The 19061-nt window shown below is 44.8% G+C and overlaps 1 long non-coding RNA gene across 1 annotated transcript in view; it reads left to right on the plus strand.

The window, feature by feature from the left end:
* Positions 1–7649: 7649 nt before the first annotated feature.
* LOC143983039 (uncharacterized) overlaps positions 7650–19061 on the plus strand; it is a 292655-nt gene continuing 281243 nt past the window's right edge. The window contains exon 1 of the long non-coding RNA XR_013274553.1: positions 7650–7736. This is a non-coding gene — a long non-coding RNA (uncharacterized LOC143983039). The remainder of the gene's footprint in view (positions 7737–19061) is intronic.

Raw genomic sequence — 19061 nt, forward strand, 5'->3', positions numbered from 1 at the left:
TTTAACCACTTCTGCCCATGAAGATTTCACCCCCTTCATGACCAGCCATTTTTGCCAATACGGCACTGACAATTGTGTGGTCGTGCGACACTGTACCCAAACAAAACTTAAGTCCTTTTTTTCCCACAAATAGAGATTTCTTTTGGTATTTGATCGCCTCTGCAGTTTTTAGTTTTTGCTCTATAAACAAAAAAAGCGACTTACGCTTAGATAGTGGCGCCCTCTTTTGCTTGCTTTTAGGTATACTCAAAACCTGCTTCAGGGGAGCATCAACCATCTCCAGCAGTGGCAATTTGAACTTTATTTTATTGACTGAGCCCCATTTATCTCTGTGTGGTCCAGCCGTGCCATAGTTTTAGTATTTTTGGAGGGGCAGTAATAACAGGTAGTTGAATTGCGGTTTTTCTGCTCTCCAGTAGGGATGAGCTCAGGCGTGTTCGCATGGACCACGCGCTGAGCCCGCCAGGAAGTCGGCGCAGCGCTGCGCTAATCACAGGCAGTGAGACATCGCCCCAATCTCTGCAGCCACGCATCGGGGCAATGTCTCACCGCAGTCCCACAATGTAAAATTGCTGCCCAGCAACATCAAAAATTTCCTGTAAGCAGCTGTTATACCACCCTCCAAAACCTGATCCACCGCAAATTGATTTTCAGTCTGAAAGAATCCTTATGGGTTTTCTAACTTGCTTGATCAATTGCTTTCCACCACAGTGGTCAGCCCATGGTCCTGCACAAGGCCTAGAAAAATGGGATTATCAAAAAACAGCCAGATCAGGCAACCTTTATCTTGACTATTGATAGTTTAAAGGACTATATATACTAATCAGAGTGGGAGGTCTTCTGTACCCGATGCCTACTGCTATGACAATGGTTGTCTGTCAGGTCTGGAGGTACCTAAAATAATCACACAAGGTTGTAGAAGATCACAGGAATTTATTGGAAACAGTCCATCAAGGCAGACACACAGTGGTGGCTGGTGCTCAAAAGTTTTGGGGGGGCACAAACAAACTAAAAACAATACTGAACCACCCACCCCCCCATCAATTGCAGCCACTGTGCCCATCAAATGCAGCCACTGTGCCCATCAAGTGCAGCCACTGTGCCCATCAAGCGCAGCCACTGTGCCCATCAAGCGCAGCCACTTGTGCTCATTATATGCAGCCCTTGTGCCCATCAAATGAAGCCACTTGTGCCCATCAAATGCAGCCACTTGTGCCCAGTATATGCAGCCACTTGTGCCCAGTATATGCAGCCACTGTGCCAATCAAATGCAACCACTTGTGGCAATCAAATGCAGCCACTTGTGCCCATCATATGCAGCTGTAGTGACAGGGCTCTCTTCCTTGGTGGCTTTCTTCCTCGGCGGCTCTCGTCTCGTCCTCGGCGGCTCTCGTCCTCGGCGGCTCTCGTCCTCGGTGGCTCTCTTCCTCGGAGGCTCTTGTCCTCGGCGGCTCTCCTCCTCGGCGGGAAGCGGTGGCTGTGGGTCCTGTGTCCGCTTGGCTCGGATCGTCTTCAGACTTTCTCCTCCTCTCCTGCGATTGGCCTAATGCTTTGGCCATTTGGAAGACAGGTCTCAGTGACATGCCTGCTGATTGGCAGGGAGGAACGTTAGTGTGAAAATAGCGAAAATTCATTCACTATGCCACACAACAGGGTGGGATTGGGACGCAGTGCTCTGCCTCTGGCTCTAATCACATGCTTCAAAATACACACCCCCCGCCTATCTCCACCAATGTATTTCATGTGTCCGGCGTCCTGAAAGGGACCAGGCACATGAATAGGGAGGATGGTGGAGGTGTCAGGGGAGGCGGCCGCCACTGAAACATGTATACTGCATGTGGGGAGGTACAGTTCAGTTGCAGTAATAGAACTGTATTGAAGTTCGGTAAAGCACGGACACTAATTTCTCTCTTCCCCTAGTCAGTCCCCTCCCCCCTACAGTTAGAACACACCTAGGGAACTCAGTTAACCCCTTGATAGCCCTCTAGTGCTAACCCCTTCCCTGCCAGTGACATTTATACAGTAGTCAGTGCATTTTTATAGCACTGATCACTGTATAATTTTGAGTGGACCCAAAAATGTGTCCAAAAGTGTCCAATTTGTCCGCCGCAATATTGCAGTCCCAATAAAAATCGCAGATCACTAGCATTACTAGTAAAAAAAAAAAAAAAAAATAATAAAAATGCCATAAATCTATCTTCTATTTTGTAGATGCTATAACTTTTGCGCAAACCAATCAATATACGCTTATTACGATTTTATTTTTTTTGTTTACCAAAAATATGTAGAAGAATACATGTCGGCCTAAACTGAGGAAAAAAATTGTATATTTCAAAATTGTCGCTCTTCTTTTGTTTATAGTGAAAAAAATAAAAACCACAGAGGTGATCAAATACCACCAAAAGAACGCTCTGTATGTGGGGAAAAAGGTGATGGCGATTTTGTTTGGGTAGTGCGTCACACAACTGCGCAATTGTCAGTTAAAGCGGCGCAGTGCTGCATCACAAAAAATGGCCTGGTCATTGCGTTTTTGCAGCGATCTTGTTCAGGTCACCAATTGCAGAAAAATGCTTGCAATCTGCCCAAAGAAGCTCATGTTCTTTTTTTGAGCTTAAGGCATTTTTCAAGCGTTTTTCTTCAGGTGACAAAACACTCAGATACCATTGAAATCAATGGGATTTTGCTTGTTGGGCGATTTACAAGCGTTGTATGAGCTGAAAACGCCTAGGTGTGAACAGAGCCTAAAGGTCATTTCAAAAATGGACAAACAATAAACCTTTTAAAGGAGTTATAAAGGCAGAAAGTTTTTAATCTTGATGCATTCTATGAATTAAGATAAAAAACCTTTTGTGTGTAGCAGCCTCCCAGCACTCCTAATTACTTACCTAAGCCCCCTCTCTCTACAGCTATGCCCAAGAATGTGTAAGCCTTCCGGGACACTCCTCCTGATTGGCTGAGACACAGCAGCGGTGCTATTGGCTCCCGTGGCTGTCAATCAAAGTCAGTCAGCCAACCTGGGGAGAGAGGGGGCGGGGCCGAATGGACACAGAGCTGTGACACGGCTGGAAGCTGCTGACTGCGGTGGCACTGAACAGGAGGGAGAGGCCAGGAAGCAGCAAAAAGGGACCTGAGAAGAGGAGGATCAGCGCTGCTTTGTGCAAATCCACTGCAACCGAACAGGTAAGTATAACGTTTGTTTGTGTTTTTGTTTTTTTGAAACACGACTTTACAATCACTTTTAAAGCTTTAGGTGATAAAGAGTTAACATGCGACACATGTTCTACGGCTGGCTGATTACGATGGATGCAGGCCGGAGGTAATCATCTCACCTGGTCTCAATCAGTCATCTACTGATCCTATGTAAAACATATGCTTCTCTTATTAAAGGGATAATCTGGGGTACCTACCATGTGTAGCAGTGTATATACTGCACATATCATACTGGACCCAGTTGTATGTGTACACAGATCCTGATATAGGCAGACATATACAGGACTGGTCTGAACAAACTGGTCAGATTGTCATGTCATGATCTGTTCCGTTTCTTGTGTTCCTGCACCATATACCTGTGTATTATTAGGGGATCTGGCACTGAACCACATATAAAAACAACTGTACTTTGAAGGGTGGGCGGGAAGGGGGATTTGGGAATGTCCCAGGCCGGATGCTCCTTGAAGACTATTAATCTCTTCTGTCAGTCTCCTTTGTGTAGGATCTTCAGGATTAGGGAGGGGTGTTATGTTACCTCTGATTGAAGAGCTCCTGAAAAATGACAGGAAATACAGAATATAGCAAATCCTTAAACTAACTGAGGATGTGCTGGATAGAAATGGCAGCCTTTCATTACAGGCCTATGTGATACAGCTGTTTTCTGCTTTTAAATATGTTTTTGATCTCATAGATGGATTGCCATCATCTAATCTGGAAGCCAGGTATAGGAAACCTTCAGTTCTCCAGCTGTTGTGGATCTAAAACAGCCAGCGAGTCTTGTTCACAACAGCTGGGAGGCCAGAAATATGTACATCAACTGTAAAGAGTGCGGTACTCTTGCAAATTATTTTGTTTCATTTTATTGTCTGAAAGGGGTTGTAAAGGTAAAAGTTTTTTCACCTTAAAGCGGAGGTCCACCCTAAAGTGGACCTTCCGCTCATCGGAACCCTCCCCCCCTCCGGCGCCACAATTGGCACCTTTCAGGGGGGAGGGGGGTGCAGGTACCTGTACAGTACAGGTATCTGCACCCACTTCCGGGATAGCTCTCTGCGGAAAGGGGCGTAGGTTACGCCCCTTTCCGAAAGTTCCCCGCTGCCTGCTGGGAAACACACAGATCCCAGAGGCAGCGGGTCTATCCTTATTGCGCAGCGCGACTCGCGCATGCGCAGTAGGGAACCGGGAAATGAAGCCGAAAGGCTCCACTTCCTGATTCCCATACCCAAGATGGCGGCAGCAGCACCCGAGAGATGATCGAGAGATCGGCTTCGGGTGCCGACATCGCAGGCGCGCTGGACAGGTAAGTGTCACTATTTTAAAAGTCAGCAGCTGCAGTATTTGTAGCTGCTGGCTTTTAAAAAAAAAACACGGACTCCCGGCGGACTCCCGCTTTAATGCATTCTAAGGTGAAAAAACATCTGACAGTGCCGGCTCCCCCCGCCCCCCCCCATTTTACTTACCAGACCCCTCGAAAGTCCCGCGCTCGCCCCCCGACATCCTCTTCGCCGTTCACCCTGGCCATTGATTGGTTAGAGTGGATGGATTGAAAGCAGCGCAGCCATTGGCTTGCACTGCTGTCAATCACATCCAATGACACGGCGCGCTGGGGGGGGGGGCGAGTGATATAGTGAGCGGCTACGGCCGCCGGCTGTATCACGGGAGCGTGCCTGCAAGCGCTCCACATCATGCGAAGTAGCTTACATGAAGTTGTGGGGTCCTTGCAGGAAACAGCCGCCGAGGGACCCCAGAAGACCAGGTTTGGGGGCCACTCTGTGCAAAACGAGCTGTACAGTGGAGGTAAGTATAACATGTTTGTTAATTAAAAAAAGAAAAAAAAAATGCCTTTAGTGATCCTTGAAGTCTATGAAGGTTCTCATTTATCCAGTTCATAGTATTCCTAGTAGTAGTTGATCATATTCAACTGGACTTGTTCTGTAATGTTGAAGACATTTCATAGCTTACCAAGCCACTTCCTAAGTTCTGTGCATGTCGAGAAGTTATCGTCGGTATCATATCCACACCTTCCAGAAGAATTCCAAGTATAGACTTTTATACATAGTTACATTGGTCCAGCTTGGACCAATGTAACTTTGCATATGCTATAGACATGTGCATTTCGTTTTTGTCCGAATTTCGAGTATTTTTGTTATCGTTTTAACAAACGATAACGAACGCGCAGAACCTGAAAGATCCGACATAAGCAAATGTTTTATTTTAGTTTCCTTGTGACAACAGTTCGATATAGATAGGAGATTCGATATGACGCTGACAATAACAATCTGTGTCCATCGAACCTGTGGCCGAATGTGCCTAACCTTAGCTCTATTAGTCAAGATTATTTTACGTAGAGAGAAGATTTGACATAGAGAGAAAAGATTTGACAATAGCAAAAAAAGGTCGAATGTGCCTAACCTAACTCTATTAGTCCAAGATTATTCGACATAGAGAGAAAAGATTCGACGAAGCAGTCGCCACGAGTGGACATTTATGGTCAAATGCTCCGCACATAGGCTATAGAAGAATTCCAATGTTGGTTGACTAAGAATAATAATTAATAAATATAATTATTACTAGTGTCATACAACATTAGAATTCTACTATAGCTTGTAGGTGGAGCATTCGACCGAAATGTACGATTGCCGCGTCATACAGTTTAGCTGCTCCGCCAAATCTTCTTAGAACATTCAACAGACTCCATAAGCCTTCAATGACAGATTGGACCTTAATTATTTCGGATTTTCGGACGAATGCATTTGTTAATGAAACAAAATAAATAAAAACGAATTTCGGGAGTAACTAAATAAATTTATTTTTCAGACGAAAACGAAGTTCCGAAACAAAATATTTCAGTTTGCACATGTCTAATTTGCTATACCTGTCTGATCTCCCTGATGTCACCACCCCACCTCTCCTCCTTGTTCAATCAGTGAGCACTATGTACTCATTTAGACAGGGCTTTTTTTCTCAGAGAATAGGTGCAGGAACTCCCCCTTTCTGAGTCGCCCCTTTTCTCCACCTCCAAGCACCATCTACCTACCTCCCATTATTGCCCCATTAGAGAATACAGAACCAAGTATAATTTTGTGGTGATAAGTAATTTGTATGGAATTTGTTAATGATAAGAAAAGCAGTAAAATAGATCCCCTGTAGCCACTAACAATAAAGCCCCCTCTAACAACAATAGATCCCCCCATTATCAATGGGCCACCCAAAAGAAAATCCCCCGGCAGCAACAACAGATCTCCTCAAAGCCAGCATCAATAGACTCTCCAGCAGCCAGCAACAATAGTCCCCTTTCTCAACAGTAGATCTCCCCCAGCCATAACTGACCCCTCAGCGATATAAGACCCATCCCCAGCAACAATAGGTCCCCCACCAGTAAGAATAGACCCCCCTGCAAAATAGATTCCTTCTAGATAGAATAGATCTCTCAGCAGCCAGCATCAATAGACCCTGCAGCACACCCCACCACCCCTTACCATTGCATACAGTCAGTGCTGGAGGTGCCGGAACTGTGTTTCCCCCCGCGTTCCCACTGAAAAAAAGCCCTGCATTTAGAAAATGCAAAGCAATCCTTAAATCTCGCCCATGCTGAGCAGACGACCTCTTGTGTTCACTATGCAACAGGGCAACTGGTCCCGTGATCCGGAAGCTATTGAAGATTGAAGGAGTAGCGGTGTGTACTACAGTGATTTCCAGCTTCTAGAAGGATATAATGGTATATGCACAGTTACATTGGTCTAAGCTTGAACAATGTCACTTTGGAAAAATATCCATACCTGGGAATGTCACTACTGTCAGCAGGGCTTTTTTTTTGTCCAAAGCATTGTGATGCCTCTAGCATTAGCCCTGAGCTCCCAGCTGTCACTTGTAAACACCTCCTGTGCCTACTTCTGTGTTTACAGGCAGTGCTGGGACAGGGTCAGCCAGCGCCCAGGGCAAAGATACCAAACTGTGCCCCCCCCCCCCACATTCATGATGTGCAAGTTTAGGGGATCCTACACCCAACAGTCACTCACTTACTAAAATCACAGCTGCTGTCACTACCCCTGTCAGCCTTGCAACAGAAGGAAGGTGCCCCCATCCCTGCATTGTCCCCATTGCACCCAGGGCAACTTTCTCTCCCACCCACCCCTTGTCCTGGCCCTGTTTACAGGTGACAGAGTGCCTCAAATGACAGGAGTGGCAAGAGTTCCCTCAGTGCAGGAGACTGGACTGTTATGGTGCAGAGCAAGGAGCATCCTCACACAGTTTTCAATCTTCACCATGGGCAATGGTTGGCCTTGTCCTGGCACTGTTTACTGATTACTGTCACTGACAGTAATAGACAGTCATTAGAGGTTAATCCAACTGAACACTAGCGATTAATACCAGTTAGGGGTCTGATCATTTATTTCTGAACAATCAGAAATGCTCTATTGTATAACATTTATTTTCTACACCAGGACAACAGAAGTTCAAGAGCCAACTCATCATGACTGGTAACTGGCATCCAAGATTGGACCCTTCATGCGGAGTGTGAAGTACACGTGAGTGTAAATGAGCCTTTATAGTTTCCTTTAAAGGGGGTGTTGAGGACTGCTGTACTGAGACTGGTGCTGTCACAGAGAGAACAGTGGTCCTAAGCTGCAGGTTACTGGCGGGTGACTGGCAGTATTCGCAGCAGTGCAGTGTCTGCACACCACTGTGATTGTCTAGGAAATCAAAACGCACTGTACTGCGAGGTTAAAAGACAACACTGTACTAAAGAGCAATGCAGGGTTGGTGGCAATTAAAAAAAAAAAGCACTGCCAATACAGAGAAGGTTGTCTAAAGACACTGTTAGGCCCCTTTCACGCGGGCGCCTCCGTTATGTGGATTCCGCTTGCTCAGCGGGGCATCGCTCCATTGATCCCTGCTGAGCAGGCTGATAACAGGTCCTGTCCATTCTGCTATGCAGAGCGGAAACGCACAGTCCTGCTCCCCTCTATGGGGAAATTGGGTGGAAATGGACCACCTGTCTGTTTCTATCCAATCAGCCGGATGGATGGGAAAATAGGAGCACCATTAGGGTTGCCACCTGTCCAGAATTCACCCGGACAGTTTGGGTTTGGAATCACACATCTGGGTTTCAGACTGCATGAAACCCGGAGACATTATTTAGACTGGACTATGGCTTCCAAGCAGGGTTGCTGGCTGCAGTTGTCTAAGCTGAGAGTGTCTGCTATTCTTCCACAGCCCCTAAAGCAAGCATTAACAAACCCCGCCCCCCCCAAACACACACACAAACGGGGAGAGAGGGCTCAATCTGCACCTCTTCCCCCCCATCCCTACTCCTCTGTGTCTGCCCACACTCCAAATGTCTAGCCCCAACTTTCTTATTCTGAGGCATAGCGCTGGGGATTGAAGTCCAGCAGCCTCAGATACATCTGGATGAGAGGTGCTGACTGCCAAGGGGTGAGTGAGCTCACCATCCATCTGTCTGTGACTGAAGTCTCCCCCCTTCTCTCTCCTGCTCTGAGTAAGTACACTAAAGCAAATCAGGGTTCCCAGAGCATCCCTTATGTTGGAGCCCCCAGAGTTCTCCCTTAAATCAGAGTCTGCAGAGTCCCCCCTTACAGTGAAAGGAAACTCTGGGAGTTCAGATGTAAAGGGGGAACTCTATGGACTCTGATGTAAAGGGGGACTCTTGTTATTAACTTCATATGATTAGAAATGTTATTTAATAGCAAAATATATGTATAGTTTATACTATTGTAGTGGCTACAACCCTTGCTGGGTGGCCTTGGCTTGTTGGGCTTACCAGTTACCTTCTCCTGGCCTGCTCTTCCGCGTCTAGGGGTTCCCAGGGTTGATACCCAACGACTTGAACACTGACACAGATGAAGTCCTTTCACAAAGGTTTTATTTTGCAGTAGTAACATCCAATAACACTGTCTCTCATAGGAACAGAGGGCACGGGTGAAGAACTCAGGCACCTTGAACTGCAGGTCTAGCAAAGTCTCTAATTCCACCCAGAGTGTAGCCACTCACAGCTGGGTACTTCAAGGCTGAACAGATCTCTAGCCAGAGATCATGGCAGTCAGCACGTTTACTCAAAACTTGAAGCAATCCTATAAACGTGTACAAGTTGCAACTAAGGGTGAACAGGAACCTTTTCCTCAGTACCTGGAACGTTTCCCGTCTCCTCAGTGGTACTGGAAAAGCGTGGATTCGTCAATGTCCTTCCCAACTTAGTAACCAGGCACTTCCCAGGATGCCACTTGCTGGCCCTCCTCCGAAGAGTCCTCCCCCGGTCACTTCCACGAGCTGTGGTGCCTCTCCAAGCCGAGCGCACAACAGGAATATGTTGCGGGTGTCGAACACCCCATTACCGGGACCCCTCACGGGGCTACCCCGGTCCTGGAACCAGAACAGACCACACGAGTCCCGCAAACTCCTTTCCCTGAACACGTGACCCACACCTCTTAAGTACCCTTACCCAGACTCCTCAGCGGGCCCCGGCACTCCCACTGATTGGCTCCGAGAAGGCAGATACCCAAACATCCAACCAGGCCTGGTTCTGGCCTGTCATGTGCACCTCACTGCTCACATGACCAGGCAGAACTTCCAAACACAGCCTGGCCAGACTGATGTTAAAGCCAACCTATGTAATCAACCCTCAGAACCCCTACTGTTCTGAGGCAAAAACAAAATTTACATGCGTATGACATTTTGTCCAAAATGTCATCCGCTACACTATAAAAAAACAAATGCTGTGTGCCACTAAAGTGTTCAGGTTTGACTTGAAGAAAAGGTGGCAACCCTAGGCACAATGTCTCTCTGGATTTTGCGGGCAGGATTGAATCAGGTGGCAGTGGGTGTCATTAGACATGTGTCCGCTGACATCCACAACTATATAGGGGAGACTGGAGAGTCCGATCAGGTCTGCCTGAAAAACTGACAAGCGGACCTGATTGGAAAGCCTGTGTGAAAGGACCCTTGCTGATCACCACTGTGGGGAATGTGGAGGAGGGTTGAGAGGGGAAATACAAAAAATGTGCAGCTATTATGCAACCCTCTGGAAGTATTGGGGCCTTCTATAATTTTTGAATTGACTGCCACTCAGTTAGCGGTATGTTGCTAGAGATGTTTTCAGTAAATGTAATAATTTTGCACTTTTATGTACAGAGATATTTATGCATCAGTGCAAACACTACAGTGTGCAATTACTACAGATAGAGGATTTGTAAAGCAAAACCTATTGACCACATTTTGTCTACCTCATTCACACATTCTGGAATGGAGCTCACCATAAACAGATCTATACCATGTAGTTTTAGCCACTGTAATATTTGTAGTCAGAGTCTTCACTTGGAAATGCGATAACCCTAACTACCAAGACCTGAGGTGTGCCTTGGCCTAGCTGGTCAGTACGCCTAAAAGCGGGCATACCCTGAATGTATGAATATGAAAAAGTGTATGAACCGTATATATGTGTATATATGAAGGTTTGGGGGGGAAAGGGTGGGTGGGAACCATGAAGACAAGCAGATGTGGAAATGGATGAAGGAGGAGGGATATATATACCCCCCAGACTCCTCCTACAAATGCATACTAGCCTCTGGCCAGCCTTCTAACATAATACATTTATACTAAAAGCTGTTTGTTTTGTTTTTTGTTTTAAAATAACAAATGTCATACCTGCTCTGTGCAGTGGTTTTGCACAGAGCAGCCCCGATCCTCCTCTTCTCGGGTCACCCGCCTGCGCTTCTGGCTTAACACCGCTGACGAGTCCCCCCATGGCAAGCCACTTGCTATGGGGGCACGCGTGCAGGCCCGCTCCTGAGCCCTGTTCTGATTATTGGGAACGAGAGACTGGAGAGAGCCTCGTTGGACTGAGATGGTGCTCAGATAAGTATTAGGGGGACTGTGGGGGGAGCTGCATGCAGAAGGTTTTTTTACCTCTTACTGCACAGAATGCAGTAAGGTTATAAAAAATAAAAAATAAAAAAATAAAATAAAAACTTCTGCCTTTACGTCCATTTTAAAAAGGATTTGGGGCAGTTATTTTTTTCCAACCCCTTCATTGTCAGGCCATATTTTAGTTTTCAGTGCTGTGATAGTTTGACAATTACTCTGTCTTGCCACACTGTACCTAAATACATTTTATATTTTTTTTTTTGATACAGAACATTCTTGGTAGTCATTTTAGCTAATATATTAGTGGTCGATGAGTTGTCACTATTTAACCGCAGCCACTCTTAAAGCCGGGGTCCACTTAAAAAAAATATATTAAAAGCCAGCCGCTACAAATACTGCAGCTGCTGACTTTTACTAACTGGATATTTACCTGTCCAGGGTGCCCGCGATGTCGGCAGCCAAAGTTGAGCAATCCCTCATCTCTCGGCTGCCCCCGCCGCCATCCTCTGTGAGGGAATCAGGAAGTGAAGCGTTGCGGCTTCACTTCCCGGTTCCCTACAGCGCATTCGCGAGTTGTGCTCTGTGTCCTCACTGGTCCCCGCTGTGTTCTGGGACCTGTATGTTTCCCAGAACACAGCGGGGGGGGGGGGGGGGGTAACGCAAAGGGGCGTGACTCCCGTGGCAGTCTATTCCCGGAAATGGGTGCAGATACCCCTTTTATACAGGTATCTGCACCCCCCTCTCCCCTGTAAGGTGCCAAATGTGACACCGGAGGGGGGGAGGGTTCTGAAAAGCGGAAGTTCACTTTTTTGCCCTGTACACACGGTCGGACTTTCCAACGGAAAATGTGCGATCGGATCATGTTGTCGGAAAATCCGATCGTGTGTGGGCTCTATTGGACTTTTTCCTTCGGAATTTCCAACACGCAAAGTTTGAGAGCTAGATCAAAAATTTTCCTTCAACAAAATCTGATTGTTTAAATTCCGATCGTGTGTAGAGAAGTGCAACGCATGTGCAGAATAAATTACGAGACAAAAGCTATTGGCTACTGCCCTCTTTATAGTCCCGTCGTACGTGTTCTACGTCACCTCATTCTGAACGATCGGATTTTCCGACAACTTTGTTGCGACCGTGTGTATGCAAGACAAGTTTGGGCCAAAATCCATCGGAAAAAATCAGACGGATTTTGTCGTTGGAATGTCCGACCGTGTGTACAGGGCATTTATGTGAACCTCCGCTTTAAGTAGACCCCATTCAGGAAAAAAAAAATCTGTTTTTCAGGATCATTGCAAGTAAGACACAGACAGAGGTTTTCTTACAGGCGTCTGTGAACATATTGCACCCTGCTATGTTCTTAAAGGCATATTCAATAAAGCAGGGCAAAAAAGATCATGTGCAAAGTGTAGAATTATATAGCAGATAATCAGATTTGAGTTTACAGGAGGTGATAGGTGAGTTTTGATTAGCTGCTCTGGGCGTTTGTGCTTTGTAGGTTACTTTTTGCCCTATTGAGCCCAATTTATGTCAGCATGTTCTTATTTAATAAACAAGCACTGGGTCAGTAGGAGTAAAAAGAGCAGAGAACTGATAATTGCACTCTGCTCCCTCAAGCTGACTTTGTGTTTTCTTCTGAATATCAGCATGTTATCACTCATGAACACGCTGATGCTGACAGGTGCTATATCAGCCTTTTTCAACCAGGTTTCAGTGGAACCCCAGGGTTCCTTCAGAGGTTGCTAGGGGTTCCTTGAGTAATGAGCAATTTCTGCCTCTCAGATATAAGTAACCACTGACACCAATGATCTTTTGAACTATCTGTAAGGAGGGAATTCTTCCCACTGACCACAAATAAAAGGAGAATTCTTCCCAATGACCATTATACTAATATACCATTAGCTGTAGATATAGTAACTATTGTTAGAGGTTTCCTTATGCCTGGTATACACAATGAGATTATCGAACAAATGATCCTCTGAATATGAAAATTCTCGTACAACACAATAAAAATTTGGAAGTAATGTAATATTATTATTATTATTATTATTATTATTATTCAGGATTTATATAGACCCAACAGTTTGCGCAGCGCTTTACAATATGAGGGCAGAAAGTACACTTACAATACAAATCAATACAGGAGGGATCAGAGGGCCCTGCTCATTAGAGCTTACAATCTAGAAATATGTTGTATTGTATTTTTGCACAAAAACTGTACTGATTAACCACTTGCAGACCGGACCATTTTGCTGGTCAAAGACCAGACCACTTTTTGTGATTCGGCACTGCGTCGCTTTAACTGACAATTGCATGGTCATGCAACGTGGCTCCCAAACAAAATTGACGTCCTTTTTTTTCCACAAATAGAGCTTTCTTTTGGTGGTATTTGATCACCCCTGCGGTTTTTATTTTTTGCTCTATAAACAAAAATAGAGTGACAATTTTGAAAAAAACGCATTATTTTTTACTTTTTGTTATAATAAATATCCCCCAAAAATATATAAAAAAACATTTTTTTCCCTCAGTTTAGGACGATACGTATTCTTCTACATATTTTTGGTAAAAAAATTGCAATAAGCGATTATTGATTGGTTTGCGCAAAAGTTATAGCGTTTACAAAATAGGGATAGTTTTATCGCATTTTTATTAATAATTTTTTATTATTTTTTTTTTTTTACTAGTAATGGCGGCGATCAGCGATTTTTATTGTGACTGCGACATTGTGGCGGACACATTTTTGACACATTTTTGGGACCATTGTCATTTATACAGTAATCACTGCTATATAAATGCAGTGATTCCTGTGTAAATGACACTAGCAGTGAATGGGTTAACCAGTGGGTGGCAGTGTAGGGGTTAAGTGTTCCTAGGGGTGTGTTACTAACTGTAGGGGGGTTGGGCTTTCATTTAGTGAACACTGATCTCTGCTCCAATCACATGGAGTAGAGATCAGCGTCACTAGTTGCTAGGCAGAATGGAGAAATGCTGTTTACACGGCATTTCCTCCATTCGGCCGCTCCGTGAGACGATCGCGGGGATGCCCGCGGCGATCGAGTCCGCGGGTCCCGCGACCGGACTCACGGGGGTCCCGACCAGCACGGGAGCGCGCCGCCGCCGGCGCGCTCCCGATGGCAGGGCGGCATTGAATATTGGACGTACCTGTACGCCAATATGCCTGCCCGTGCCATTCTGTCGACGTACATCGTCGTGCGCTGGTCGGGAAGTGGTTAAACTAAAATCGGACAATTTAGTATCATGTGAAAAATGTCTGTGCTTGTCCCATCAGATAATTTCACACAACCTGTCCTGAAAGTTGTCCACTAACAATCAGATTATCGTACGATCATTTCGAAAACCGCTATTTTCGTACGATTTTCTGATCGTATGTACATGCCTTTGGACTGGAAGGTAATTTCAAGGGTTCCTCCACTTTAAAAACCTGTGAAAAGTTGTTCTATGTATTCTAATTACATTAGGATCCTGTCATATCTCAGTACACCAAGGCACCAGACCAGTCACCTTCAGGATCAAGGTTCCACCAAGAAGGCCACGACACACTTGTAAATAGTAAAGAGAGATATTCCTGCGCCAGATCAGAGATTACTAGCTAGCGTACTGCTGCACGCACTGAGGGAAATATCTGAACCCACAAAAAAACTGAGATAAAAGAATAGTGGTGCGCTGTACAAGGAGATGTCTAAGCAACCAGGCGGGAAGCAAACCGTAATCCATAACAATAGTAACTCACTAATATCGTGAGTGATGTAGCCCAATAAATGTATTACTAAACTTTAAAACAATTCCAGAAACATAGTATAACATGGCATAACATGCAATAAAGTGCTTAATTAAAAAAGAGCCAAAGTGGCTAAAAAAAATAAATATATATATATATATATTTCAAAAAGATAGTAAGAATCAAAGTAGCAGAAGCGGTGACTCTGAGTGATGATACACCTACGTGCTAAAATAAGTATACTGTGATATTCATCTCATAATGTGACACATATAGCACAAATGAATAAAACTTAATAAAAAAAAAATATCAAAACAGCAAAAATAAAAAAAAGTAATTTAAAGTATCAAGTGTCCATATATAAAACGTGCAAAGTGTAGCAATTATATCCAAAAGAGCATAAAGTGCCAGTGCTTGTAAATGAAATTCGGTACAACAGTGCTGATGGTGGTGGGTATCTTGTGTGGTCCTGTGTAGTTTTTTTTATGGGTGTCCCCTTACCTTACTGCTGTAAGGTAACAGTGTAAAAGTAGTATATCTTTGGGGTCCTTGGTGACCTTTCCCTTTAAGGACCCTGCTGTAGTATCCCGGGTCCTGGCTGGCGTTCCTATCCTGCCTAGAGCGCTGTGTGGCCCCTTTAAGGCTGCATTCACACCTGAGCGTAGCGTTTTCAAGCAGAAAATCGCACGAATTTACCGCGTTTTTTGCAGCATTTTTGTGGCGTTTTTTACCGCGATTTGCCACGATTTTTTGCAGGGCAAAAGGTCACCAATGTTAAAAGAAGAAAAACGCCCAAATCTGCTCAATTCGAGCGACAAAAAAGGGTCCGGAACTTGTTTGAGCTTCAGGCGTTCGGCTTCAGGCGACATGGAGTGGAAATGTGAACCATCTCCATTGAGAATAATGGATTTTTTCCCCTCTAGCGTTTTGTAGCTTCAGGCTTCAAGCTACAAAACGCTCAGGTGTGAATGGGGTCTAAGAGTGGCTTTAGGGTATTCAGAAAGGAGGGTCTCACCAAGTAACATGTATAAGGGATCAAAGCATAGAGGAAGGATGACCCATAGTGTAGTAATTTATTACAGCATTTTTTTTTTTGATTCAAAATTAAAATAAAGCAGGTACTCACAAAGATATAGTTTAATAAAGCGTTGTATAAACGAGCAGCGAGCTCGATATGCGTCACTTCCGGTAGCAGCAGTCCCGATGTGTGTTCGTCACAGATCACATGACTTCATCAGTCACTTGTAGTTGCAACCAACTTGCTCTTATTAATGTTTCTGTTAATGGGAAAATGTGAATGGAAGTGGAAGGTCTTTGTTGCAGCAAATTTGATTTTGCAACTTGCTGATTGGCACTAGGTGACATCCGGTCGAAGGGCACCAACAGCTAGATGCTGGAGCGCTGAATCTAAAGAAGAAGCCGAGTATTTCATCAAAATCTACATTTTTTTTTATTTTCAATCTTTTGGGCTTTTTTTATTCTTATTGGAATATTACTTTCACGTAGCTGCTCATGTTATCTAGTGCAGCTGTTGAAAACCATGGCACACCAGCCATTTGAAGCTGTATAGTCATGTGCTGTAGGTAGCTACAAATTGTAATCAGTAAGACTTGCAGCTGCTACAAATTCGCTGGTGTGACGGGACCGGTTGCCTCTTTACAACGTTGATTTTTTTATTTTATTTTTTGTTTTTAATGACTGTTTTCATTTAATTCTTTAAACTGTGGTGCCTAAGAAAGTAGTAGTCCTTTTAATGCGTCAAAATTAAAGAGCTTCTTGTTCATAGCACTTTATTTGCAAAAGTTGGATCACTTCGTATCTTTCCTCCTAGTGAGGGACTCGTTTCTGAAAAGGATTAGCCTAACTCCTGTGTTGCCTCATCGTCATTAATAGCCTTTAATAATGACCCCAGGCTGCATGAAATGTCATAAGCCATATGTTTCGTGTTGCGTGTGTGCTGCTTCTTGTTCTGCATCACAGCTTCTTGGAAGTTCTCTTTGATGTTTAAGCAGCAAAGCAATATGTGGTGGATTGCTATACAAGGAGAGTCATCTTGATGGTGTAAAGAGGTTGAAGGTTTCATAACTCAACTGTGTAGACGTATTACAGGCTGACCCTATAGTCTACGTTCTTTTAGATTGTCCCTAAGGACACTGTATCATATGACAGGGTGGGTGTTGTTAACTACCTTTGCCTATCCATATCTAAGTCACAGGGTATATCACATGCATGTATGATATTTCTTAGTTCCTACTATCCCCACGCATCCTTATTATCCTTCTCAGATGGTTTCCATGTCACTCTACACATTCGTTGAATCATTCTCATGTGTGTTCCAGCTGACACTTCATAGTTCTCGATTCCTCCTTGTGCACACTGAGAAGAATAGTCACCAAAAGAGTGAATCATTGTAGATGACAGATCTTCACAACAAACATTATCTCATCAGGGGCCCAGTATCCTCTCCTTTGCCTAAGGGCTATTGAGTAACTCGGCTGGTACCTGGGATCACGCTGAGCTTTATTCTCCATCTTAGTCAAACTTTGCAGCTGAAGAATTGCTTTATGACACTGTTGGAGAAACAGAGGTGAAAATGACACAGAAGGTCCCTAGAAGGCCTCCTGGCCTCACCTTTCCATCCAGCACAGGTCTCTGGTTAAATCTGTTTGAAAAGAGACCATTAAAGTGGTTGTAGACCTCTGGTTAAATCTGTTTGAAAAGAGACCATTAAAGTGGTTGTAGACCATAAAAAAACAAAACAAAAAAACAAACCCTGTAAGAGAAAGGCCCTAATGAGCTAGTATGCGTTGCATACTAGCTCATTATGAAATACTTACCTTAGATTGGAGCTGTTGCAGTGGTCCCCGCACACTGCTGTGACCGGCACAATGTCTCCCGGAGTTATTTCCGGGTTCGCGGGCTCCGGCGCTGTGATTGGCCAGAGCCACGATGATGTCACTCCCACCAGTCATGGCACCGGCACTGAAGAAACGGCACAAGCAGACCATTTCTTCAGTGCGCATGCTCCGATGACGTCGTGCAGGGGTATATGGTAAATTCGTCCTAAACTGTGCAGGTTTAGGAAATATTTACAGTACCTACAGGTATGCGTTATTATAGGCTTACTTTTAGGCACAAGTTGTGTAACTAGGTTTACAACCACTTTAAGGTGCTCATGGATGACGCAGGGCAGTGGGCCATGTAGTCAAAATCCGACCACTCTGAGGCACCTTTGTCTGCTGGTGTGTGCCTAAGCTTAAAACTAGGGAAGCACTGATACCATTTTTTTACCAGTGAGTACGAGTACCAATACCTTTGGGGTGCGATTTAAGGCCATACAAAAAAGAATGGTCTCAAATCACACTGCAAAGAATCGCATGTGTTTTGAACAGGGTTGCGGTGCAATCCCTAGCCGAATTGCATGTGGTTTCCCCCACGGCTCCTGTGTGACCCCAGTATAGAAAGACAGGGAAGCACCATTTAAGTGCAGCAATGCTTCCTTCCTACATCTTCTCCAGTCCTGGGAGAACTCCAAGCAGTCATAGTTTTCCATGATTGGTGGGACGGGGACACTATGACCATGCAGATTTGACATGTGAGATATGTACTTTTCATATGTGAGTTGCTTTGTCACCGAATGGGCAACACAGCAGCAAAAAATCCCCTGGAGGTGGCAAACTGCATGCATGTGGGCTGCGTGGCTTTATCTAGGAAGATGGCACACTATGAGCATGCTGGCACACCCAGCCCCATTCCCTGCCATGCTAGGCTAGCCCTACTACCAAGCAACTGGGGGTGGGGGCATGTACAGCTGGCAAAGTGGGGTGTAAAATGGCTGATATGGAGCATGGGGTGGGGCAGACTGACATATAACAGAAGAGGTTAAGTCTTGAATACACAGAGAAGGGAGATCGCTAGGGCTCACATTGGGCCCAGAAGATGGCACCTCAGCTCACTCACTTGCTCCCTTCCCTACTCGCCAACTTCAGCACCCCCACATCTACTTGTGTTACCCTCCTTTGTCAAACCCCCCCCTCACTCCCCCCTACTCTTTGTTACATAGAGCAGAAAAAACTTTTAATAATGAACTAGCAAAAAGAAAACCCCTGGTGGTGGACTTTGAAGGCACGTACAACAAATGAAAAAATAGATAAACAAAATGTATTAGTTAAATTATCATAAAAACATTGCATAGACAAGCGATTTACACAACATGATTCTCAATGGTATGAAGTGCAAT

This window comes from Lithobates pipiens, unplaced genomic scaffold (genome assembly GCF_037356315.1).
Source record: "Lithobates pipiens isolate NorthernLeopardFrog02 unplaced genomic scaffold, aLitPip1_a1.2 Scaffold_1, whole genome shotgun sequence".
Taxonomy (NCBI): Eukaryota; Metazoa; Chordata; class Amphibia; order Anura; family Ranidae; genus Lithobates; species Lithobates pipiens.